This window comes from Anastrepha ludens, chromosome 5, assembly GCF_028408465.1.
Source record: "Anastrepha ludens isolate Willacy chromosome 5, idAnaLude1.1, whole genome shotgun sequence".
Classification (NCBI taxonomy): domain Eukaryota; kingdom Metazoa; phylum Arthropoda; class Insecta; order Diptera; family Tephritidae; genus Anastrepha; species Anastrepha ludens.
In genome coordinates, this window is record NC_071501.1 from 121196178 (window position 1) to 121223312 (window position 27135).

The 27135-nt window shown below is 34.4% G+C and overlaps 1 protein-coding gene across 1 annotated transcript in view; it reads right to left on the reverse strand.

Moving 5' to 3' along the window:
* The window catches only part of LOC128864871 (uncharacterized), a 138990-nt gene that overhangs the window by 91120 nt on the left and 20735 nt on the right, over positions 1-27135 (reverse strand). The gene's annotated exons all lie outside the window — the stretch shown is intronic.

Here is a 27135-nt window from a genome sequence, read left to right on the forward strand (position 1 = left end):
TTACCTTTGGTAGCCTTGTAAAATATTTTTCGTTTGTTTTAGGTTATACATTGAAGGAGCAAAATATCATAAAGTCCCTAAAATAAGTTGCTTGGTTTGCACAAATTTCAATAGCCAGCCAAGGAAGCCGAGTCATACAGTCAAAAATTCACAAATTCATTTCTCGAAAAAACTAAACAAATCTTTTGCAGAAGGTGGCACAAAATTGATCACTCTATCGCTGTATTACATAGTCCACGATGTATTAACTTAAGTTTGTTCTTTAGTTTATATATCCTCGTTATTAGAGGAATAATATTCAGTTAGTTCCATTGCGATTTATATCAGATTAAGGTGTAAGTTGAGCTGTTAGCATTTGCAGACCTATCACGAGAAAGTTGGTGAATATGCTGGAAAACGAACTACAGGGGTTAATATATCGAGACAACACATTTAGACTACTTGGTTTTTTTCGTATTCATAAAGAAAAAAGCTACAAACCAGTAACATACTTCCATGAGGAAGGCTAAGCAATGAGTAGTTGTAAATTAGGCGGATTCTATTTGATAGGCCTTTGCCTATATGCCTTGAAAGAAAGGCTTATGATCAATGCGATCTACTCCTTACAACTTATGACTGTGGAATGTCTATTCTTACGCAGAGTTCTATACAAAAATTGCGCTTAGCTTAAAAAGTAATGGAAATATCAATACTGGGCGTAAAAAGAAGACACAGCACTTCAAATGTAGCTCTGAGACAGAAAATAAAAGATACCGAAGTAATCGAAAGAGTTATCGGAGCAAAACAGAGATGGGCGCGTATTGCGGATAGACAAAGAGAATTCTAGAATGGAGATCACGAGAAGACAAGAGGAAAATTGGAAGACCGTCGACAAGACGGAGCGATGACATCAAAGAATAACGACAAATTGCATAAAATCAGCGCAAGATAGAGAAAATTGGAAGTCAATGGTGGAGGCCAATGTTCATTAGTGAACGTAAACGGCTGGATGATGACGAATGGCTCACTGAGGCGTGAGTGATCTCTGTAAGAGCAGCTAACTTACCCTTACCCTAAATTTACACCACATCAGGTATTAGGATTACTTGCTCTTATGACAAATATATAAAAAGGGTTAAAGTCTGCTTTTATTCTATAATAGCCTGTCCTGGAGTGGTCACAAGAAGTAAGTCACCTGTACCAACAACAATAAAAAAACAAAAATACACGCATATCTACTTAAATTATGATATTTTAACACTAATTACTAAGCTCATTTAATACTTGCTGTTAAACCAGCACACAGCCTTCAACTTATCTCTGACTTAGGCGAAATTAGCGAAATTACATACATTTGCCATTAATGGATTACTGTTGTGACGCCTAAAAGCCGACACCATTAGCGCACGAATTTCCATCTACATCGAAAGTGTTTTCACGTCAACATTTTGACAAAATCATCTGCACTGCGTAATCACTCACTTAGCCAGTGATGTCACATCAGAGCACATACATTCACAACAAACACACACACATACATACACTAGACATTTGTATGATATCACTCATAAGGCCAAAAGTGCGGCGAAAGAAGATGCCATAAACAAAAAGGAAGAACAAACAGCAGCCATTATGAAGGACAGCAGTTAGCCAGTTTCGCCACTCAAGCAAAGAAACGGATGAGTAACACAACTACACGCCATTTGAAAGTTTTTGAAAATATTTTATTATTTAAGCTCCAAATTCTCAAATTTCGCCTACTGGCGGCTTAGGGTTAATAAGGTTCGAAAAGTTTTGAAATTTAGTCTACATTCTTGCTCACGTATTTGATTGCCCTATTGCTTGATTGCATCTTAAGTCGATCGTTTAGTTATTCATGCGTCAGATGTGTAGGTGTGTGTAAGTACGTAAAAACATATCAATAAAGCAGCGAAAGCAGAAAAAAGGACTCGGAGCAGCGTAGAAAGCGTGCAGCCGCAGCAAGAAACACACAAAATATAAATGGAAAAAGAGCACTTGGCAAGATTTTTTGGCATTTAAACCTTTACAACTAGAAAACATGCGTTCGAGAAGTCTTTTGGGACTGTGACTTTGGTACACTTTGAACTTTGTGCGGCTGCCAGCAAAAAAACGATGGCTTACACGCCTCAACTCCTCACTAGGTCGGCGTAAAATAACTGTTTTTGCCAAAAGTGAATGGCCAAGTGTAGCAAAAAAACTTGTGAAAAATAAAATAAATAAAGTAGAGAAGCCATGCGAAAATTCTTAAGTGAGAATAAAAGATTGAACTAAAAGCTTTGAGGTTAGCGGCAAAACAAGTTTTTTTTTTGGAAGAAGAAGAGATTATTTAGTAATAATAAAAGAATGAAACAAACGCTTTGAGCTTAGCGGCAAAACAAAAATTCATTTTTTTTAAGAAGAAGAAAGTTTTTACTTAAGTAAATAAACTGTGTATCTTTTGTAATTTGAAGTTTGAATTTAGTTCGATGGAATATTTTTGCTATTAGTTATGAGTCCTTTGGCAAACGTAAGAGTCCTGAAGTCCTTATTCCAGTAATCTACAAAATGGGTTGATATTAAAAATGCACAGCCAGCGAAAAAGATATTTCATCTCAAAATTTTGACCAGGTTTGATTGTTTTTCTTTTTTTAATGTTCATTATTATTTTTATAAAATTTTAGCTCATTGCTTAACCAAAACCCATATAAATCAAAATTTCAAAATGTGTACAAAAATTAGAACAATTGCATAAATTTGCATCAGAATTTTCAACCTTTAAATAAGAAATAAAAAAAATTGGATACACAGATCTATAACTCATGAAATTGTGGTACAAGAAAGTGTAAGTTTGAAGTGGCTCGCAATATTATTTGATCTTTTTTTAATTTATTTTCCTGACGATGCTGCGTATCTATATAAAAAAACCTCGATAGAGAATTAAAGATGAGAATTTAGTCAATTTTTATAAATCTTTAGCAAAGTTTGGAATTTAGATGAATATTTTTGAATGTTTTTGATTATTATTATTATATTATAGGTTGAACTATATTTTTATGAAAAAGCAATTTTTCTTATAAAAGTAAATAAAGAAATAGCGAAGTGAAGAGCTATTTCTTTCGCGGCTATACTCATATAGTGGTTTCTAAACAGAGGTGTTATTTTGATATTCAAAGGAAAATGCTATATTTTGATATAAATGATAGGATGTTTATTTCATTATAAAGAGCAAAGTGTGCCGTTAATGGTGTAAAATAACATCAGGCAAATGGCCACCACGACCACGCTTGCAGGACAATATCCTTTTCATGAAATTTTCCATAACCGAATTGCAAAGTGGCTGTCCAATGCCATCGATAGCCTCACGAATTCCATCTTTGAGGTATTGAATTGACTCTGGGCTGTTGGCGTAGACATTTTCTTTCACGTGGCCCCAAAGAAAAAAGTCACAAGGTGTTAAATCACAAGATCTCGGTGGCCAATTGTGATCACCTCTTAAAGAGATAACACGGTCCGGAAACTTTTCCCGTAACGTAGCGCCGTCTTGTTGAAAATAAACGTTGTCCAGATCAATACCATCCAATTCCGGCCATAAAAAATCATTAATCATCTTTCAATGGCGCAATCCTTGCACCAATAACAACTGTTATGTATTGTTTGTTTTGTATTGTGGAAGTAAAAAAAAAATTATTTAATTTTTTAATATTTTTTAAATTTAAGTTAATATTTTTATTTAATTTTAATTTTTGAGCAACACTGTTATAGGGATCGTCTTCTATCAGACATAACTCCGGATTCTTTCGGTAACGCAGAATCGCTGCCTAGAATGGAGCAGAACTCAGTTAATTTGTAAAAGTTAACTCCCCTATGTTTTTTCCATTCTGTCTTATTTATTTATTTGGACACAAAAATAAAAACGATTAGTAAAATAAAGAGCGCTAGCCGCCGGAGCCTGAGACTTGGTTCTTTTTTTTTGGTTTTTTGATACGAAATTAAAAAATAAAAATTTCTTTGGTACTACATTTCTTTTATTATAAGTTATTTCTCTTTTCAAACATTTTTAGTATATTTTTTTTAGTTTGTGTTTTTGTTTTTGACTTTTGATAAAATTTTTTTCTCTACAAATATTTTTGTAATTTTTTTTAGGACAAAGTACGAAATTTTGCAAAAAAACAATTTTTTTATACAAAAAATTTGGTAAACAAATTATTTTTTTGGTACGAAAACTTTTTTTGGTAACAAAATTTGACTAATTTTCTTTCACATTTTTGTAATTTTTTTGGTAGCAAAGTTAATTTTTTTTTCTCGTTTTTAACATTTTGTGATTTTTTTAATATTTTAGGATAAGATTTAATATTTAAAATCAAATTTTAGTAGCAAATGCATATTAAATTTTTGTTGTAATTTTTGGAAAATGTCCTTCGTAATTTGTTTTTATTGTAATTTATTTAGTAATACTTAGAATATGCTCATTAACCTCTCCAAGTTTCATAAAGCCATTCCCGTAACTTTTCGACCTATTGTCAAATACCTACAGCATCTGGGAAAAGTGTTGTTCTACTCTAGAGATGCGCTGGGCGACATACTCGTATACCATATTACGTGCCTTTGCCATTTGTATATTAGTAAGCAGGTACACAATGATATGTGTCTAACCTTTGGTAGCATTCACAATGTAATGAAATTCATATACCGTGGTTGCGAGGTTTATTTGTATGCAATAAGTTTAACCCCCCTACAACCTTCTATTGTTGTTTTCGTTTTTGTTTTTTATTATGCCCCTGCGTACTAAGCCACTTTCAGCAAGACGTCGCAGCACCCGCAATACATGCACATATTTTCAGCTATGCCAGTTATTATGTCACATATTTTTAGCGAATGAATACCTGAGAAAATCTTCTCAATGTTGGTAGAAATATTAAGTTTTAATAAATTTTGCAAAAATGTGTAAGGAGTGGAGGAAATGTGTCTCAAAATTTTACGACGCATATTCAGAAATACGTTTGTACACACATACATACAAGTAGATATATAAAAGCATAGTAGAAAGGCCTGCAGGGAAAATCGGAATTAGGTAAAAAAATATCTCAGTAGCTGAAATTAGCTGAAAGCTGAATTACCAAAAGGAGTTTCCATTTTAGCAAAAGGACTATTGAATAGCACCAATAGCGAAACATTTCGCAAATTATTCCAGAGTCACTACGCTGTTTTTAGATGTGATAGTACCAAAGCTGAGAAGTAGAAGTAAAGAATACCTTTGCTTCCTTTCTTGGGCATTACGACTGGGGCGTCGTATGATGACTACGGCGTTAGGCTACCACGCAGGGAGGCTTTGCATGCGTCAGATGGTTCGAGTAGGGATGCAGATATGATAAATATGGTGCATATAACTGTATGAGTATAAATTATTATTGAAATAAATGTTGGAATAAAATATTTCTCTTCTCTAAGTTTTGAATTTGAGCAAAATCGAACTACAAATATGATTTTTAGAGATGTCTAAACTACAGTGCTACCTATCGCGGCAATTTTGGAATACAATATTTCCTTCAAGTAGCTTTTGAATTTGTCCAAATAAACCAAAAGTATGATTTTTAGAGATATCTTGACCCTATTATGCATTCCTTTTGAAAGCCTTTGCATCATTTTGAACCTGCTTTCTTCTAGCTGTGCGAGCCCAGACGGATTTTCTAATTTCTTTTGAGAAAGAAGCCTTTTTACGATCATTGAGACACTCGCGTAGGTTTTCTCACTTTTTGGTCTTCCCGCTTACTAGTGAAACGTAACTTTTTCTTCTTCAACTTTTTGATTTGCTAAATTTATCAAACATTAAAATGTGCTATTTGAATTTTTTACCTGTCCATTTGTATTTTTAATAAATTGAAATATGGCCAGGCGTTTGCATGGTTGACCGAATGGTTCAATGGCCGAACAATTTCATGCAGTTAATTTAATTTTTCTATCAAATTGTTCATTTTTCCTAAAGTGGCCCCGATAGCATCACCCCTACTTTCTTGAGAGAAAATATCTAAAAACTCTTTGTTAAACTGTAGTCACTTGCTTTATTCTCAGTCAGACTTATATCTAAAGCTCCATATTAGCTTATCAAACGTCAGTCCAGGGAATTTTGTGTCCTACTGGCAACTCCCTCTAGTGACTTTCTTTTATTGTATGCATATAAATATGTATGATACTCTACACTCACACACACACAAACCCAGTCGCGAATACTTTATGCCTCTCAAGGGAGAATCAGCAATATTAGCATATAAATATTTATTCAGGTAAATTTGCCTTCTGCATTATTATCGCCACCCACTTGTATACACACAGCCCCATCCCCTAACAAACAGTTGAGTGACTTCAATACATGGCCCTATTGTGTTTCACGCCTTAAATTATGCTTTTCTGTCGTCATCGTCATCGTCATCGCCGTCATCATCATTTGTGTAAACAGTTTCGTATCCAAACATTTCATTACAGAGCCCTTTTGCATACACATTTATGCTTTTAGGCAGATAAAATGGCGCAAACGTAAATGTCTTCATTCGAAATCAAACAACAATATTGACATGCGCACACATATACACACAACATTTTTGACACAAAGTATACGCATCGCAAAAAGTGGCATTTTGATGCTTTTTGTAAAGTGGGAAGGTTTTTTTAAGCGACTACAGATTGTCATAAATTTTTGAACATTTCAGCAATATAAAAGAAGGAAGAAGAAATTGCCGTTTAACTACTACATTTGAACAATTTTATGATGCATAATTTAAGGCGTACATGCAAGTCATATGCTTCTAAAGGGGCGCGCATGGTAGCTGATGGTGAAGAGTCTTTTAAAAGCAACACGAATTGATAAAAATAAATGATGTTTATTTTTGCGCAGTTGAATTTGATGTGAGCCAAAAGGAGCCATTTGTTCACTTATGAGGAAAATTGATATTTTATTGTAGACTTGTTAATTTGCGGAGAATTTCGGTGTATGTGGAATATGTAAATCTGACGCAACTCAATTTTAATCTAACTTGCACACTCGTTTATGAAGTGTGAAATATTTTGGAAAATATATCGAAAGTGGAGAGAATAATAAGGTGGCGCCTGTCGTGGTACCGTCACTTTGCCCTCAGCGAGTTTGACACTATCAGCTGATTTTTGTAACGTCGGTGGTCAGTGGTAAAATCGATGGTTAGTGTGACCAGATTAACATTTTAGTAACTCAATTAATCTTTTTTTTCTTCTCTAGTCTCAGAGTTTTAGTTCTTTCCTAAAGACATTTTTTAACCTCTTTTAATTAAAATGTGTGGTTTGTAATTCTGTAAAATATAAATTTTTTTCAAAAATTCGTACAATAATTCATTTAGTTCTATTTCGCTTCACTTTGTATTATTATCTGTTCACATTGTCAGCGATTGCGATTAGTGTTGTTGTGTGTTATTCGTGTGTGATATTTCTTAGCTTTATTTACAGTTTTTTCAAAGTTCGTCTTCTTCTTCGAGCAGTCAAATCTCTCTCGCACAACTGCAGTGCTCTCTAGTTTTGCATATAAAAAAGCACTAAAATGCCCATTTAAAAAAAAGAGGTACCAAATTTTGATTGAACCAATTAAAGAACTTTTTATGCGTGGCAGAAGGAAAAGAACCAAACAGGTAGAAAAATTACTTAGGATTAGAGGACGACGACCCACAGTGGCTATTTACATTCGTATCATCCGTTACAAGCTACAGGTGCAGCGAAAAAGTGTAGAACGCAGCTGCCTAAATCTTTGCCTTATGAGATCAAGGTGCTGAGATGATTCCACCTCATCCTCCAGACATCTTCTGCAGAAAAGACTCTCCGCATGGACACGTAACGGACAATATCAGATAAGGATACCTACCAATTTCGGGAGCTGCGGCTTTGCTAGCCTTAAAAGTACTCTCGAGCTCCCGCGATCTACCCATGGCCAGAAGAGGAATCACGCAAATTTGAACGTTTGTGCTCTAAGCCAGCGCTCACTGAGCTAACGAGACCACTCTTTTTAGGAGTAAGCCACAGGTTCTCAAGGGAACTCCAATTCCCTCATTTTGCGATGAAACTGTGTCCAGGGTTTCCAGTCTAGCCAGTTCATGAGACAGCAGTTTCCTTCTATACTGCTATGACCGAGAACCAAGATGAACTTAATATTGACGTATTCGGATGCAGTCGAGTGAAAAGTCAGGCATTATCTTAACTAATTTCGAACGCAAAAACAACGAGCCCAAGGTCTTAATTGCCGTTTGTAAGTCGGAGTAGATATTTGCGTCCTTTACAGTAATTAGAGAAGTAAGCAACCAATCCAATGCCTTCTTAATTGCGGTTACCTCTGCTTGTAATGCACTACAGTCGTGTGGAAGCTTAAATTTGAACTTGATGGGAGGCCCTCGCAGAATACTGCCCAAGCTTTTCCGTTCAACTTCCATCCATCCGTAAACATGTGTGTCATGCCCTGTCTCCAAACGTTGCACACTTGACACACTCTCCCTTGAGTGAGAATGAATGGAAAAAGTACCGCTCGGTCCAGCGAAGGTGTACATTGATCCATCACCATGGAGATAAACTCAAAGTCTTTAAGAATAGTAGAGTGTCCGCAGTTTAAGTCTAAGCCCAAACCCCTTAATCTGGTTTCGGCACATGCAGTGGCAGTTTTCCTTGTGGGAACAACATTTAGCATATCGTTATGCGCTACTAAGCGGACCACTTCTCTGGTTCGAAGCGTTCCATCAATTACAAAGAGGGAAGACTCTTGCGCTCTCTCAAGCTTCTTAACCAGCGCTGAGGGGCATTTGGACTGACCAAAATTATAGTATCAGAATTTTTAAAGATGGTGTTACAGATGACCTAAGCGGCTTGGAAAATGTGATGAAGCATTTGCCATTCCTGTCTGGATACTAAAACAAAAGTAAAAAATCTTCACATTTTTTTATTGGAAATGTACAAAGCCAAACTCAAGATGGACCACTTTGATGAAGCATTGTGAAGGAATCTTTAACACACCCAGCATTGTAGTCCTATCCTATTTTCTAGTTAGAAATTAACTAGGAACTGTGTCATTGCCTGCCCAGTGACGCCGCAGTTTGAATTTTCATACTCGCAGTAAATATCGTAGCCTCAATATATAATATTTGCCAGCTGGTTGTCAGCCTCAACATTGTTGCTTTCACTGGCTTTAAAAAATAATCATAATAAAAAATAAATATAAATTAGCACTTGCCGTTGCTTATTTGCTCATATTTTATGTTTTTGTTTTCTTCCTAGTATTACTCAGTTCTGTTGATGCCAGCGACCATTGAGCGTTCATTAACTAACACCCGCACAATTGCTTAACTATTTAGTTACTACGAGTTTACACTTTGTGAGATTTTTTGCTTTTTTCTACGGCCAAAGTTAGTTAGCTTTTTTTATTAATTCCAGAGAATTTTATTCGGCTTGCATTTGCATTTGCTAAAACGAAAATCAAATAAAAACTTGCAAATAATATTTATGAAAATTTTTCTTTTTTTTGTAGTAGTAATAAATGGACAGTTACGTATATATAGAGGGTGAGTCGGCAGGTAAGGTTGTAGAAAAGCAAACAAATTCTGAAAAATGGAATTGTATATTTTTAGTTGCTTTGAGGTAATTACAATTTTTTTCCATTTTATATTTCATTCCATTTCGAAATTTATTTTTCGTGCCTAATGAAACTTTGAAAACCGTAATCGAACCTAGCCTACTTACAAGTGTATGTGTATGTGTATGTGCCTCTATTGCTGAAGGCCGTACGAATTTATTAATTTATTTTTGTTTGTAAAGTTCCAGTTCATTAGTACAACAAATAAGCTCAAGTACTCAATTTTCATTTTTCAGATTCTGTTTGACGCTAATTAAATACCAATTAACATTTGGCGCTTCAATTTACTGATATTTACTGATATGGTTCTAATTTTAAAACTATGAGCCGATTTGGAAAGAAATAAAACTCGGCTTTTTGGCTTATAAATTAGAAGAAAATCGTCAACTTAATTTGTTTCAAGAATTTTTTGTTCAATTCGAGCGAATAAGAAATTCATGAAAATTAATAAGTACTTTGTCGCAGTTATGGGGGCAAACGATTGTGAATTTAAATTTTAAAATTGGTTGGCCGTGGTAGATTTGTTTATATTTTTTCACGCTTATACGCAAATTAATTGAAAAAAGTATTAAATTCGCATACATCGGTGTTAGGGGCAGTCAGAGGCATAAGAAAGTGATTTTTATTAATTATTTTTTTGACAGTAGATTAGTTAATTTTATAACGGTAATAACTCGGAATTATTATACAATTTTTTAACACTGCAAGTATATTTAAAAATAAGGTGATTTTTCTGTTAAGAAACGTGTTGAGCTAGAATTTAGTCGTGAAAACACGATCTAGACAATCACACGTTGCGATTAGGTTGTGCTACCGGTAGCGCGAAATGTTGCTCAGTAAACGAACAGGTTGCGATTCGTTATACATACAACTCGTTTTTTTAACAACATTTCACTATTAGTCCCAGTTGGGTATGAAAAGAGTAAGAAAAGGCCAAATGGGTTGGTGGTCGAATATTCGGGCATGAAATACCAAATCATTAAAATAGTTTTTTCGCTTCTCGGCAGGCAATGACAAACTTCCGAGAGTATTTCTGCCATAGAAAAGCTCTTCAAACCAAAAATCATCGGTTCCTGGAGGAGGAGAGTTCGGCCAAATACATATTAAAAAATAAATATCATAGAAATCCATTATTTTATCGATAAATGTTTGTAGTGATCGATATCTCGTAAAGCATCGATTAAACAATATAAAGTTTAGTCTCGTTGTCAAGGTGACATTTCACACTAAAAAATTCTTTCCCTGTCTTTGTTTTACTCCTTCAGTTGTGAGTTAGAGGGTTTCAACAATGGAAGTCAACAAAGGGAAAATTCGTTACATTCGCAAACATTTTGTGCTAAAATAATGGATTTCTTTTCACCAGTTTTAGGAATAAGGGGCAAATAAAGAAAAACAGGAAGTAGTTAAAAAAGTTCGTTAGTACATAAAAGCGAGTTTTCAAATGTGAAGTGTTTGAAATCATTACAACGTGCAGGACCCACGAATTTTTTAAATTATAATCGGATATCTGGTAACACATTCCAGCACCGTTTGGAAAAAGTATAAACTATCATTCAAGAAAGACACTGTTTTCATCAATGGAAGGTACTGAGTTGTTAGCGCCGACAATGGACTGAAAGTACCGGGAATGTTTAACCCTTTCGCGATATTGTTGCCATATGGCAACAGTAAACTTTAAAAGGCCGTCAACACTCTCTTGTAAAAAATATCAACTTTTTTGTTACATATTTTCAAAAATTGAAGTTTAATGGTTAAACAGAAATAAAATAAATAATAACCGTCCATTATATATCGGTAATACAACATTTTTAAAGAAAGCCTTCTGGCATATAGCACTTCACTCTGAAATTTGTATTTTGCATTTTTAGATTTTTGAGGCATTTTGGGCAAATGTTTTCAAAAATTTTTGAATAAAGTATATAGAAAAATGTTCAATCTGTCATTTGGCATATAAATGTTTTTTCGCTCGCAGCTTTAAAAGCTGTGCTAATTTTTAAAACTAAGCTTGTTGCCATATGGTAAGGTGTTAACTTGTATTAGATTACAGCAGAAGTTTATTTGCGATTGAAACGAATACAAAACATTTGTTGCCATATGGCAACATTAAAAAAAAACACTTAACAAAAAAAAATAAAATAAAAAATTTATTTGTATTGTTATTGGTCCTAAAATAAATACTCAGACAAAAATTTGGATTTTTTGGATGGCGCAATAAAAAGATGTAGCGAAAGGGTTAAATAAAACAAAACAGACTTAAATTTCAGGCAAATTTATTTTCAAAATATGACCCGTCTGAAGCCAGACACATGTGTCAACTTTTAACTCATTCCTCCATGCACCCCTGGTAGGCCGACGAAGGGATGGTTTTCAGCTCCTTCGTCGCATTCTCTTTGATCTCCTCTTTCGACTGAAATCTCCTTCAACTTGGGAAACAAAAAGAAGTCGCACGGAGCCATATCAGATGAATACGGTGCTTGCACGCTGGTATTTACTTGGCGTTTGGTCAAATAATCCAGCACAATTTTGGCTCGGTGCGATTGCGCGTTATCATAATGGAAAATCCAAGAATTGTTTGCCCACATTTCCGGCCGGCCAGGCAGACACTAATGTTCCGATGGCGCTAAAAAGTGAGACATGTGTGTCTTACAGTCCTACCAATATAAAAAACCCAAAAATATGGACCGGCTCCCACGTGCTCGGTTGCTTTATATTAAACATTATCGGTACTTTTTGATCATAGGGTACATTCTTAGTTAAGTCAGATTTGTTAATTAAGCCTGTGAGGTTTATATAATCATGTCTTAGAGAAAGCCAGGAGGCAAAGAAGGGATAGGCCACCGTTGTCAATCTGTCATCAACGACTCGCATTCTCTTTGATAAGACTGGTAAAATGGAAATGAAATACACTGAGTTGCCGTGGTCTGTCGTTTTCAACTTGCTCGCACAAGTTCCACATAATACGAATGAAGGCAGAAAATTGTACGAAATTGTACGAAATTATACAACATCCACTCATACATTGCAATCCTTGATAGAACTCGCATAAACATGAAAAAAGTTTCAGTTTCATAAAACCTCTTTTAAGTACTAAAGAGATGATGCTACTTAATCTGAAACATTACGACTTTTTGTCTAATTTATTCACATTGTACAACAAATCGTAACGTCTGAGGGCCGCTTCTTTTTTTTTTGTGTGTTTGAGTATTAAAGCATTTTCAATTAAAGGAACATTTTTTCTTTATCTTACCCCTCTACTTTTGCCCGACTTTTCCCCCAATCTGCTCATATTGTAAAACAAAGCTCAACGTGTGAGAGCCGCTTTATGTTGTTATTTGTGTGGCTGAAAATCAAAAAATTTTCAATTTAGGACAACATTTTTTGCTATTTTGAAATTCTAGTCCCGGGCAAAACTTCAAATATTTTAAGTGTCGCTCTACTAAAAATTGAAATTTTAGTTTCTTATATAGTACATCAATATTTTTGAACAGCGTTGCTAATAAATTTTTATTTGGAATCTCCGCTTATGAGCTTATAAAACTAATCAAAAACTTAAAATGCAACACAAATTTTCCTGACGCTGACTTAAGCGTTTTGCACTTTTTTATTTTTATTTTCATTTTAATTAAATTTTTTTAATATAGCGCTTGAGAAATTGAATTTTGTAATATATATTCTTAATACAGTCAAACCTGCGATATGTCGAATATCTCGTTAATTAAAAGTTATTACGAGTCCCCTACAAAATCTCTTTACATTTCGTATTATGCCCATACATTTTTATGTACTCGGTAATTCGAACGAAAAAATTATTGCTACGAAGCGGTAATTCGAACTCATATGGTCAAACACTCGACGATTTAAATTTGCAAAGTTTCTTGGTGTGTTAGTAATGTAGTGAATTTTGGGACTCCTCTAAAAATACCTTTACTCGCGTGATTGCGTGTTACGCATAAACCATGGGCACATTTTGACGAACGCTTCCATACGAATCGCTTCGTTGGTTTACAGATTAAAAATTTGCATTAAATAAGAGTCCTAAAGGTAAAAATGTCTGACGATTGCTAAAAAGTAGAAATTAGCTGAAAAAATAGAAGGAGGTGGGAAGAAAAACGATGTTGCAAAAGAATTTAAAATTCCTCTCACTACTCTCTCAACCATAAGAAAGAACACGGATAAAGTTACTGCTGCTCAAACTGCTGGAGCACGGAAAATAACAACTAAAGGTGAGTTTCCTCGTCTGGAAGAAAGCCTGGTCAAAAAGTATCTATTAGCGGAACTTTGTTAAGGGATAAAACAAAAGAGTTCGCGTCTACTCTAAACATACACATTTTAAAAAGAGGAATTGGCTCGTGTTTAAAAATGAAAAGAGCAACGATGAAGATGAAGACGATACATCAGAACCTTTGGCAGAGGTGTCAGTTAAGGTAGCAAGAGCCTCATTTAATAACTTACAAAGCTTTTGTCTACAAAACGAAACTGATAAAGCAGCATATCAGGCACTTTTCTCCTTAAGAGACTGAGTAGCTGCAATGTGCTTCGAAGCAAACCCGTATAAATGAGTTCTTTTCAAAGATTAATTAATTCACATTATGAATATGTAAAACATTAGCAGTTAAATAAAAACACTTGATAACGCGAAGTTTTATTTGTCTCAAAAATTTCGAACTATTTAATATTCCAAAACACTTGATAATTCGTAATGTTTTAAGAGTCCCTCGAATTTCGAATTAACGAGAGTCTGGTGTACCATAAAATGCAGTCGCTATAAGTTTGCAGCCAACTATTGCAGCGAGAACCTATCAACAGATTTATTGCATCATAAGAACTTGTAATAGCTCGAAATTCAGTGATTCGAGACCAAAGGTATTTCTCTGCTTTATGCATACAAACATACATACATACATACAAACATACACACATACGTACAAACACATACGTCGCTATGCATGTTCAGTTTATGAGCATTTTGTCGAACATTTTGCTGAGGGAAATTCTCATTTTTAAGTAAAGTTCAAATAAATAAAAGAAACATTGAAAACGAGAAAAATGTGTGCGCTGCCTTTTTCTGTTTGTATTTGTTTTGCTTTAAATATTCTGAATTTTTCTTAGTCTCACCCATTCTTGCCATTCGTTATTGTTTTTTTTTTGTTTTGTTTTTCGTTTTTTTGTTTGGTACTGCGGTTTCATTACTTTTCTGATCTCTCTGAATTCACAGCACATGGCTGATTGTGTATTGAATTTTGTGTACGTTCTTTATGCCATCGCTTTTGTTGCTTTATTTGCAGTGCTTTCCGTTTGTTTACACAGTGGCTGATTGCACTTTGCTTTTGTGGGGACAATTTATTATTTTGCTTTTGCATTTTTTGCAATTAATTAAAATTAACGGTATTTTTATGGTGGCCCAGTTGGGTTGTGCTTGGTGTATGGGCTTCTAGTTCGAAAGATTTGGCATTTTATGCCAATTTTCCAAACAAACTTGGCAGGGAGAATTTGTTGATTTTTCTTCTCCAATAGCGGTAATTTCTTTTTTCGGAGCGGAAAAATTTTTTTTCTTTTGTCAGCGGAGAAAGAGAGCATAACTGTTCTTCAAGGAAACGGTCAGTCAATCGAACAGGTATAAAAATTGTGCAGTCACAATTATCCATTTTTGGGAGAGGGAAACCTGTAGCTATTGTTAGCTCCATGGCTCTTTGTGGTTAAAAGTCTCTTACTACCTTGTCATATCTAACTTGTCTTATTGTAGAGCTTCTAGGCATCTCATTCGGGCTCTACCTAATGCAGGAAAGAAAATAGAAGGTGTTTTAAAGTTCCGCTCTCTTCCAGTTCATTACAAAATCTGCAGACATCGTTGTTTGTGATTCCTATCTGGTATCAAAATGGTTCTGCGATAGTTCTGCTTTCCTTTCTAGACACGGCTGGCATAAATCTGACGTATTTATCTGCATTCTGCGCACACATGATTTTCGTATGCATCGTATTTAAAGGCTTCAGTATATCATTTATCATTATATATCAATCCCATCTACAAGTATGAGTATTTGTAAATTACGAAGGGTGACTGCTTCATCAGATTTTTGATATAAAGGCCTGCCATATCAGCTGGCGTAGGAAAGAAGTGAGAACCAAAATATCTAAATCTTAGTCCCGTGAGAGCAGGACTGTTAAAGAGAAGGTGCTGAGACGATTTCCTTTCATTCTCCATACAGCTCACGCAAACAGGGCTCGAAGTAATTCCAAGTCTCACGGCACGTATGTGATAAAGTTTATGTACTTGGCAGCGCTCGCTGAATTGACGCAAATCCCAAATCAAGAGGATCCTAATCCTCTCCAGGACAGGTCTAGCTCGTCCGCTTCGCTGCTTCCCGTTTGCATCTGAATATGAACCAAATGGCAAATATTAAAGGAATAATAGGACACCAGCGCCATTTATTTCTGGAAAAATATTTCTGCGCGTATATTTAGCATCTTTTCATAAGTCATATCTGAAAAAAATATTTCTTTCATACAATTTTCGTACCTAGCTATGTAGTTTCTAAATATTGAAATGAGGTTTTTTCTTTTAGTTTTATTATAATTTTATTGCGTAATATAAAGAGAGTTCCTATATTCGTGAACCGTGAATATGGAATGGAGCTACTACTAGTTTTTTATTATCTCCACTCGTGTGTTTGATATGTTGGCTATGTAGCAAAATGTGAATAGGGAAGTAATCGTTTCGTTTCCTGTTTTTGATCGACTGCAGCATCAAGGTATCTGGAGTGAAACCTTAAGAGATCCTTACTTAAAATTTTCCACGTAGTCGAACGACAAAAGTCAACAAGTTCAGAACAACGACGAATCAACATTTCGAGGTGTTCTTAAACACTTCGCTCTATAAACTTCACGATCAATTATTATTTTTTTTTTTTCAAATTAAATTTTCACAATTTAGAAGACTTGTTCTGGCGTTAAATGATGACTTGTCAAGCCTTACTTAACAGAAATGCGGCATTTCATGGCTACGTCGAAGGTTGTCGATTGTTTCGTGAGAAGTTTTATTACCGCCTGGGTACATCAAAATATAGACGTCATATACAGGTATCGCATCACATAAGTGTCACGACTTTTAGTATTGCCATCAGTCAGCCTGAAAAACATTGTAGTAGTCGGGAGCAAGTTTCCCATTTTCAACCGTGAAATGGTTCGTATACTGCTAAAACAACATCTTATACTAGTGTTCTAAAATAATACCGAAGACTAAAACTCTCATATATAAATAGTATCCAGTGGGAGTTCGTAAGCCCTCTCTAAATTGTTTCTCCTGCCTCTGTCCGCAAAGAGCGAATGGTAAGGGAGTGCTCAACGAATTAACAGACAAACATTTATTTTTTATTAAAGCCATATATTACATCTGCATTCTAGTATTGTTTTTTACATTTTTTTCTTTCAATTAACATAGCCCAACACACTTTCGGAATGTATGCCAGGTCCTGATGACCACCATCCCCGATATGATGGCCAATATTTAAAAAGTAATCAACATAATCATCATCATCAACGTCATCACCGCAACAGTGTTGTGTGCAATTAACGCTCAAGGGTAGCATTTAATGGGCGGGCGCGCATGAAGCAAAAATTCACATACCTTTTTGCATGTATGTGTGTGTATGTACGTATGTAAGCAAAATTTTTAAAAAGCCAAAAGTTAACGTGAGTTTTAATGCGATCGTAAGCCAGTGCGCATACGGGTGTAAATACATGCATACACATTCATACATATGTACAAGTATGTAGGTGAGTATGTGCAATGCATGTTCAATAGTCATCAGTGACAGCACCTGTCATGTTGCGATGATGACGACCGGCGCAAGTGCGCAACTACATGAGCCGAGAAGTGGCCGATAGTAGCTGGTCAAGCCACTTGTTCAGTGTGCCGTAAGCGCATAAGTATGCGTATGTATGTATGTACGTCCATAAAAATGCGCGTAAGCGGTTATGTATGAAGATATGTTGCACGCTTGCTGCGCGCTAGCTGGCTGCCACAATCAACGCGGTGGTTGATTTTTCTGTTGCGTTGAAACCGAAAATCACAAAATCTTACAAAGCACTTGAGCAGGATAAGTTCGCCAAAAGCAAAAAAGCGAAAAAAACATAATAAACCAAAAACAAAAAACGTGCTGCCAGAAACCAGTTTGGGTTTTTTTGCTAAATTCGTAGTTTAAACTTTTTCATTTTATTTTGAATATATTTTCTGATTTTTTTTTGCTATTTTTCCCCTCACATGCACAGCTGCATACTTATCATCACTTCATGCTTGCAAAGCTGCTTATAAAAAGTAAAAATGAAAAATAGCTCAATAAAAATAATAAACAATAAAAATAATAAAAAGCAATTTTTCGCTTTTTGATGCATGAAATTTATTTCGCTTAATTGCGTTGATTTCGGCAGCTGAGGTAAAGATCGGTAATCAACATTTTTAAATTACAGCAATTTTCGGCACAGCAGCCATATCCTGACAGCCACGACCTACTGCTGGTGCTGCCTCAACGAGGTGATTGCATGTCGCAGTCTCGCCCATTGTTGCAAGTGTGGCAGTTCAATCACGCAATTTATTTCTTAAATAATGTAGTTATCCATGCAATGAACGGGAAAGCAGTTGTTGAGATGAGCTGAGTTGACCCAAATTCCAATCGCTGAAATTTTAATTTATTTAGTTTTCTCATAACGCGGCCATCCATTAGGCGATGCGCTCAATGCTCCTACTCCTGCGTAAGGAATGCATTTTTGCACTTTTATATACACATATACATACATGTATGTGCATGTGTGTATATAAAGGCAAGTATGTTTATATATTTCTTGCCAGCAACTGCAAAACTGCAAAGAATGTCTTTGCGTAAAAGTGATACAGTTTGCTGAAATAGTAAAAATACCGCTCCAAAATACGGCAGACGCATATTGCAGGTGTACGTGTGTATGTACAGTTGCGAGGGCGTAAACAGCAGTGCCAAAAATATATTAAATAAAAAAAAAATATTAGAAAAAAATAAATAATAAAACAAAAAAAATTAAAAACATTAAAAAAATATATAAGAAAAGCATAAAAAGAAATGTTTTAAATATATAAAAAAATTAATTCCAAAAAAAAATATATACATATATTGTATATATATATTTTTTAATTGTTAATCTATGATAAAAAATAAATTAAAGGTATTAAAAAAAAATCATTTTAACAATATGAAAAAGTTAATTAAAAAAAAATATAAGAAAAAAAAAATATATTTTTTTAGTTGTTAATCTATGATGTAAAAAATTAAAGAAAAATCAATGAAAGGTATTGGTTGGTGGTTGGTTTAAGGATGACCCCGCATCGGAGTGCCACATAGACCGGGGGTTGGGTTCATTGTGTTGCCCTAGAGCTCATTATGTTAAATGATTTCCCCACCTAACCGAGATTTTTATTGTAGATTTTGGTCAAAGATATTAATTCGTTTCGAGAATTTGATGAGAGACTCGATTTTCAGGTTCGAGAGTACTGAAAGATTGTCAATTGATGGAGAGCCTAGAAGAGCGAGTCGACTTCTGGCTAGACCGGGACCACTGCACAGCAAATATCTGCTCGATACTTCCTCATCTTCCTCCTCGCAGTATCTGCACAGGTCGTTTTGAGGAACCCCGAGCCGACGTGCGTGAGTGCCCAAAAGGCAATGGCCGGTGATAAGAGATATTATATGCCTTAGTTCGTGTTTCGAAAGACTTATAAGGGTTTTTGTCTGTTTCAGATTGTAGGATGGCCAGATTTGTCTGGTCGTAACGCAAGTAGTTTCCACTCGCCACCTCTCAGCAGAGCTCATCAGCTTTGCAATTCCTTCGAATCCACTGTGACCCGGTATCCAGATAACTTGGAGAGAATTCTGAACACTTATCTCCTTAAGAGATAAGAGACAGGATCGAACCACATATGAGTGGGTATGAGAGGAGCTGAGTGCTCGAACGGCCGCTTGACTGTCGGTGAAAAAGCGGATATCCTCTAGTGATATTCTATTTTCTAAGAGAGAGTTTGCGTAGCATACCAGAGATCGCATACTTCCGCTTGGAATACACTACAGTAGTCGGGTAATCTAAATGATAGATTGATGTGAGGGGAATTGGGAACGATTCCAAATCCCACTTTGCCGTCTTGTTTTGAACCATCTGTATATATAATCAGAGGGCCATCGATTTCGGTAAGATTTGTCTTCCATTCTTCCCTAGTTGGGAGTGAACAGGAGAATAGCAAGGGTGGTGATGGAAGACTTACATGATAGTCTATGTCGGAAGAGATAACAGTGTTCTTGTTCAGTATGGCCGAATGGCCAAGATACTTATTCCATTTCGATATAGCATTCATGCGTGTCGTTGCTTTCGCTGCAATCGCTTTGCCAGCCAGATCGATAGGGAACAAGTGAAGCAACGTATTTAGAGCCTTAGTAGGTGTTGTACTTAAGCATCCTGTTATCAGGAGGCATGCTGTTCTTTGGACTCGATCAATTGTGGCTACTCTGCACCGTTTTTCGAGTGCTGTCCACCATACAACCACACCGCAGAAGAGTATCGGTTTGATGATCGAGGTATATATCCAATAAATGATCCGAGGTGAAAAATCCCAGGTTTTGCCTATAGCTTTCTTACAAGTATAAAGAGCTATGAAAGCCTTTTTATATCTGTTTTCGATGTGCAATTTCCAACTCAACTTCCTATCTAGAATAACTCCTAGATATTTAGCTGAATCAGATAGAAGTAATGATTCCCCTTTTAAAGTTATTGTTTGCAGTGGAGGAGATTGTTGTTTCCTATTGAAGAGAACAAGATCTGTCTTTGCCGGATTCGCATTTAGTCCGCATTCGGTGCACCATTTTGACAAAATATTGATTGAGCGTTGCATGAGCTCAGTGAGGATATTCAGGTGTTTGCCTGACACGCAGAGAGCAATGTCATCTGCATAGGCTACAACCTTGCAGCCTGCTTCTTCGAGATTTCGAAGCAAACTGTTTACAGCGAGATTCCAGAGAAGGGGTGAAAGTACTCCGCCTTGAGGAGTGCCAAGCTCTGAAGTGATTATTCTATTTTGGAGCATTTGTTCGATCATCAGTAAAGGTATTAAAAAAAAAATTGTTTTAAAAATATGAAAAACTTAATTTCACAAAAATAAAAGAAAAAAATATATATATAGTTTTTTAAGTGTTAATCTATGATGTAAAAAAAATTAAACAAAAATAGTTTAAAAGTATTAAAAAAAATTATTTTAAAAATATGAAAAAATTAATTAAAAAAAATAAATAAAAGAAAAAATATGTTTGCTTTGTAAAAAAATTAAAGAAAAATAAATTACAATTATTAAAAAAAAACATTTTAAAAATATAAAAAAATTAAGTAAAAATAAAAGTAAAAAATACTATTAAAATACAATATTCGTTTTTTAATTATTTTTTTCATATTTTTTAAATAATTTTTCCAAATTTTTAAAGTTTTTCTTTTTTAATTTTTTGTTCTTAATTTTTTTAAATCATAGATTAACATTAATATTATTAAAATATTTGTTTTGTTTTTAATTAATTTTTTCATATTTTTAAAATAATTTGTTTTAATTATTTTTTTAAATATTTTTGAATATTATTAGAATATTATCTTTTTAATTTTTTAATTAATTTTTTTGTATTTTTGAAAATATTGTTTTTTTTTTAATTTTTTTTTTCAATATTTTGTTAATTTTTTTTTTAATTTATTTATGTTATTAAAATATTACAATGTTATTTTTTTTTAATTGTTAATCTATGATGTGATGAGACATTTTTTATTATTATTTTGAAATTTTATTCTATTTAAATACTATAACGAATTCTAAAACGAAAAACAAAAATTTATATAACAAAAATAGAAATTCAGCGTTAACATTAAAATAGCAGTGGTCATATAGGTAACACCTTCTGACCAAGTTTATAAAAAAATTAAGGAAAAATTGCATTGGAGTTTTCAGATTCAAAGTTGAAACTAAGTTTGAGTTGAATTTTCTATTTTTTATTACGGCAGCACTACGGCAGGGCATTGAGTCCACCAATTGCTCCCATCGCTGCTTCGGAATCTTCAGCTACGCATCTTTAACAATTTCTCAAAGTTGTTGATTATTATTCGGTTTGGCATTACGTAGAGCTATTTTTAAGTTTTTAAGGTTTTCAAGCCTCGACAATGCAAGGAGTATCTCAATCGATGAGAGGACACAAGCAGCATATAGAGAATTTATTCACTTATTCAACTCTTTAAATCGACGTAGCTGAACAGACCTCGCAAAATTTCACTGTATGAACCTATAGTCCGACCAGTTCTTTGCTACGAATCGGAGTCTTGAACAATAAGTGAGACAAAAATAAACTCCAAGTATTCGAGAGAAAGATCTTGAGGCTAATCTTCATTACAGTCAAAGGCAACGGCGAGTGGCATATTAGATGTAGCCATGAACTGGACCAACTTATAAGAAGGGAAGCGGAACGACTAAGATGGCTAGGCCATATCATGTGAATTGAACCCACGAGAGCTCAACGAAAAATAACTGACGCTAAATAAATTGCAATGAAAGCAAAAGTTAGACCAAGATCAAGTTGGATTGACGAGTTAGAACATGATATAGGGAACTTAAGGTCAATAACTGGAAAGAATTAACCGAGCATCAAGGCAAATGGAGACATTTTGTTCAGCGGGTGTGAGCTTACACAGAGCTGTAGTGCCAAATGATGGTGATGATATATTTTCCAATCCTATGGAAGGATGGATTGACTGGTTCATTCCATAACCTCAGTTTTATTTGCGTTAAACCATTCCTTGGTCTTCCGACTGATGTTTTTAGAAGCATTTTCTTGCGGGTAGACCCATTTTATTGGCATTTCCTTTCTGAAATACCGCAACAAAATTTATTTTTTTTTATAATTGGCGCTTACACCCTTTTTTGTGTGTTTGGTTGCGCTTCTCTTCCTATTTGTTGTGTGGGTCTTGATGTTGTTCCACAAAATGGAGGGACCTACTCTTTTAAGCCGACTCCGAATGACAGATATTTTTTATGCATCATTTCACATGGGACGTGCGCCATAATATGACAAACATCCACACATATTTTTGAGCCCTCCTATTTGATTGTGTTTAGAGCGTATTGTCGCTGATTTTTGTGCCAGGTGGGCGTCTAATATATTTTCGTGAAACCATGCCTTATACAAAACTATTTTAGACTCGTTAGTCCATAAAATATTGCGCCACATGTCAGCTGTTCAGTTAGAACGTCTTCTTGCAAATTCTAAACGTTTTGCCTTATGTTTTGGTATCAGAAGTGGCTTTTTTCATGGGGTGTGCGCTACTTATCCAACTTTCCGTAGCCTTCTAAGTACAGTTATGTTAGAAACATTTAACTGCACCTCTCTTTTTAATCTGTGTGGCTGACTTCATGGGTTTCCCTTTGGAGCACCTTCCAATTCTGCGCTTGTCTTGCAGAGACATTTTTCCTTTTTTCACACTTTCTTTTTCCGACTTTCCACAAATTTGATTGCATTTGAAATCATTTTCTAAACATATTTTGAGGTGTTGCGCTCGAGTCACTACAGTCAAGGCATAAGAAATAGATGCATGACACTCAGCGAAATTACAATATAAAAATATAAAAAAATGCACTCTCGTTTAAATTTGTGGAAACTTTATTAATACTATTTCAATGTTACACGTACTGCCAATAAAGAACCAATATTTACGTAAGTGCCAGATTTATTTAGATTAATAAAATTTTCTTATGTATGATTTATAGGGAAACAATAAATTACTTGAAAATATTTTTTTAAGGGTCTGCTATTTTGCTGTTCACAGCTGTATATATATATATAACACATACTTATACTTGTATATGTACGTGTGTTTGTTGCTTCTCTATGCACTAAAATGCTTCTGAAAGTCTTATATGTTTGCACGTATGAAAGCCCCCATCTCCACCATTCGCATCTACTGCATGCCAGCTCTTCTATACTTACACACATACATACGCACACGCAAGCATATGCTCACCATACCTATAAATACGTACTATTTGGTGGCAGAAGAATGCGCCAACATTTTTGGAACGTGTTTATAATTTGCAATGGTGGCAGCTAAGTAGCTGAAAGCTATACTTCTCTTACGCAGTGTCCAAATTAGTTAGCGGTGGTTTGCTATGTATGAGCGGCGGCAGCAGCACGAAAAAGTCGCATTACCGCAACAAGTGTACGACAAGCAAAAATATGTATAAACAACAACAATAGCAACCACTGCAACCACACCACATCGTCATGTTCGTGTACAACAAAAAACATAAGCAATTAGAAAAATCACTACCAGGCAAGCGAACTACATAAATGCTAGGAATTGGAGGCGATTACAGGGTTGCCAAAGATTTTTTTCAAATTTGCAGTCCATTTCAATATTTCGCAATGATTTAATTTTTAGTGCGCTATAAATGGAGCAGAAGTGCCGATAAACATTCTTTCTGCTTCTTAGTACAGTGGGTCAGAACGTGCAAACACATTTTTATAATAGATGTTTATCTTTACTATCGCTGTTTTCTCCTCATAAAAGAAATCAAGGGAAAATAAAAAACAAAAAATTAAAAAAATAATATGTAAAAAGTTTTATAGAAGAAAGTCCCAAAATATATATGTTCGTTAATAAATATTTACAGAATACTCCAATTAGCACAGAAATAGTACAAACGTACAAAAAAGGTTTCTATTAGCCAAAATGTGCCAAAAAATTAATTTTAATTAATAAAAAAAAAAAAAACTGCCTCAAAGCAAAAATAGCACAACCGATTGGGGCACTGTTTCGTTCTATAAAGATTTGAAATATTTACCAACAACCTGCATTAACCAAAGTTAATAATTCCTAGTTGTATTCAAATTTTGAAAAAAAAAATTGAAGACGTTACAAATTTTTTTTAAATTATTATTTTTATTTAAAAATTTAAATTTAACAAAAAACTCATTTTTTTTTAATTAAAAATTGTTTTTTTAATGTGTTTGAACAAAAAACGTTTTTTTTAATTAAATAATTAAAATTAAAAGTAATTTTTTTAATTAAAAATTAAGATTAAAAAAAAAATGTTTTCGTGTGTTCCCTGTGTACCAGACTTCACTAGGTGGCGTAAATGGGAAGGCACAGCAACAACAAAAAAAAAAAAGAGCTACCCGATTTCTTCATCTGTAGATTTTTTTGTATTGCTCACCACTCTATTGTGTAAGCTTTTCGTATCTACTCTGCTTTAATCTCAGTTGTCTAACCATACCTGTAGTTAACGATATCGATCGTCTTCATGCAGCTAAAAAAACACCCGACGTAAAGTAAATGTGCTTAAATATTTCTAAGATTTTCGACAGAAGTAATCGCTTAGTTTATCCTATCGATCCTGAAGTAATTACAACCGGAAGTGTAACCGGAAAAAGCATTCCTTCTTTTGCCATAGCTCGGAAACTTTGCGGATCTAAATCTGGTAATTCTTAGTTACTGGTTTACCTTCAAATTAGTATAAGTAAGTGGATTATTTCAAAAAATTATTTCGGAATTATAGTAAGGCCTTCTTTCCTCGGTGCATAGTACTATTATAAATAGGAACTTTAAAGGAACATATGAGCTCGGTATACAAAGAATTGTTTATAATATTTCTTAAACCTTCCCAATGATCTTTGTGTATTACTTACAGATGTTTTTGGGGAATAAGTAGCATCTGTCTGGACATATCCGCCTATTAGGCAGTGCCCCGTGGCCCTTTCTAGTTTAGTCCCATTTTAAGTTATCTAGATTATAATGATTTTAAGAGCGATTGATTGGTGCAGGGACTTCAGGCTGGTATTTGGTTAGTTAGCCTGTCATACTAGCTCATGCAGTCTTGCTACCGACGAGTTCCGCTAGAATCCTTTGCAAAATGAAATTCTGACATATCTGCTCTGGTAAAAAAAGAACAACAATAAATAAGTCTGAAATCAGTTTTTGTTCATTGGCTCAGCACAGCTTCCGCTTGGTAAATTGTAGCTAATTATTCTACTTGAAGTGTTTTCGCAGTACGGCATTACCTGGAGGGCGTGCGAATATTCAATCCAATAATATTTAATATGAAAACACTGAGAAATTTGCTGCTGACTTATGAGGATTTCAGGAAGCGCTAATAAGGTGAGGACTCTTTTAATCTATAAGGAAAATTTTTATGTTTTTAGATTTTCGCGCTCTTTATTTATTTATCTTTGAGACGGCGATATGCTGTCCTATATATAAAATTCATAGATCCAGATACGTTTTAGCAGTTCTTGAGAGAATTTTTAATAGAGTCGCAATACCAGCAAATCCAAAAATTTATTTACCATATCTCCTACTTTTATGTTATAGCTTCTTTAACGAAAAAGGGAATCAAACAAGCGATCTATCGAATTTCGATCTAAAAAAACCAGTGAAACTAGAATACCGTATCGAGTTAACACGCTTATATTTGAAAATTATAATACATTTCCAATTTTCTACCAGAATCTCTAAAAAAGTCCGCTTGCTTTATTTGTTCATCATTTTTAATGCTTATCGACCAATTAAGTCACACTATACACGATTTTAAAGCTTTTTTTTATTCAATAACTAATTATTTCTTTTTTTTTTGCGATGATTTTGGCATTCTTGTGTTTAGCACAGCTTAAATTACAAATGAATTAATTAAAAATTCTGTTATAACTATTAAGGCTTTACTACGCAATAACAATAAAAAAAACGAAAAAACACAAATTCCCAGCGGCTACGAAAATCGCGCGTGACATGAATCTGAAGTGTGTTGAACAGTAATCGCTGCAGTGCCTGTAGTTAGCAACAAATGCAACAAGTTTGGCATAGAATAAACAGTCAAAAAAAAAAAACAAATACGCTAGAAGAACAAGTAAAAAATAAAAATTTCTACATTCGATTATATTTTTACACAATTGCAAGAGTAGCATCAAAAATGGTTGTAGTCTCCTCAAAGGCAAGAAGTTAGTTGGGGCTATCAAGGAACTAGTGCCAAGTGGATGCAGAACGGACCACTTGTTGTGCGGGTTTTCGCAAACAGTACAAACTCGGCGAATGTTGTGAATTTGGGTGAAAACCTCGGTGTGTCATTTTCATATACAAAAAATTGGTGTGTCTACCGAAGCTAAAGAATCTTAAGAACTCGAAAGGATAAAAATGGATTACTTCTTTTTAAATAAATATTAATTGTTCTTGAAGTATTTCATTTAAGTTATTGATTGTTTTAAGTCATCTAAGGACATTCAGTTAATTTCTAAAAGAGTCTAAGTCAATTCCATCTTTAAAAATATAATTTTCGTGAGAAATTCACACAAAATTGTATATTCATAGCAAATTTCGGTAAATTGAAATAAAGATTAAAATAAAACAGTTGCATAATGTAAAAATATTTTTTTATTCAGTAAAATGCAATTCATTAAATGTTTCGAAGCAAGAAATATCTGACTTATGTTAGGCCAGAT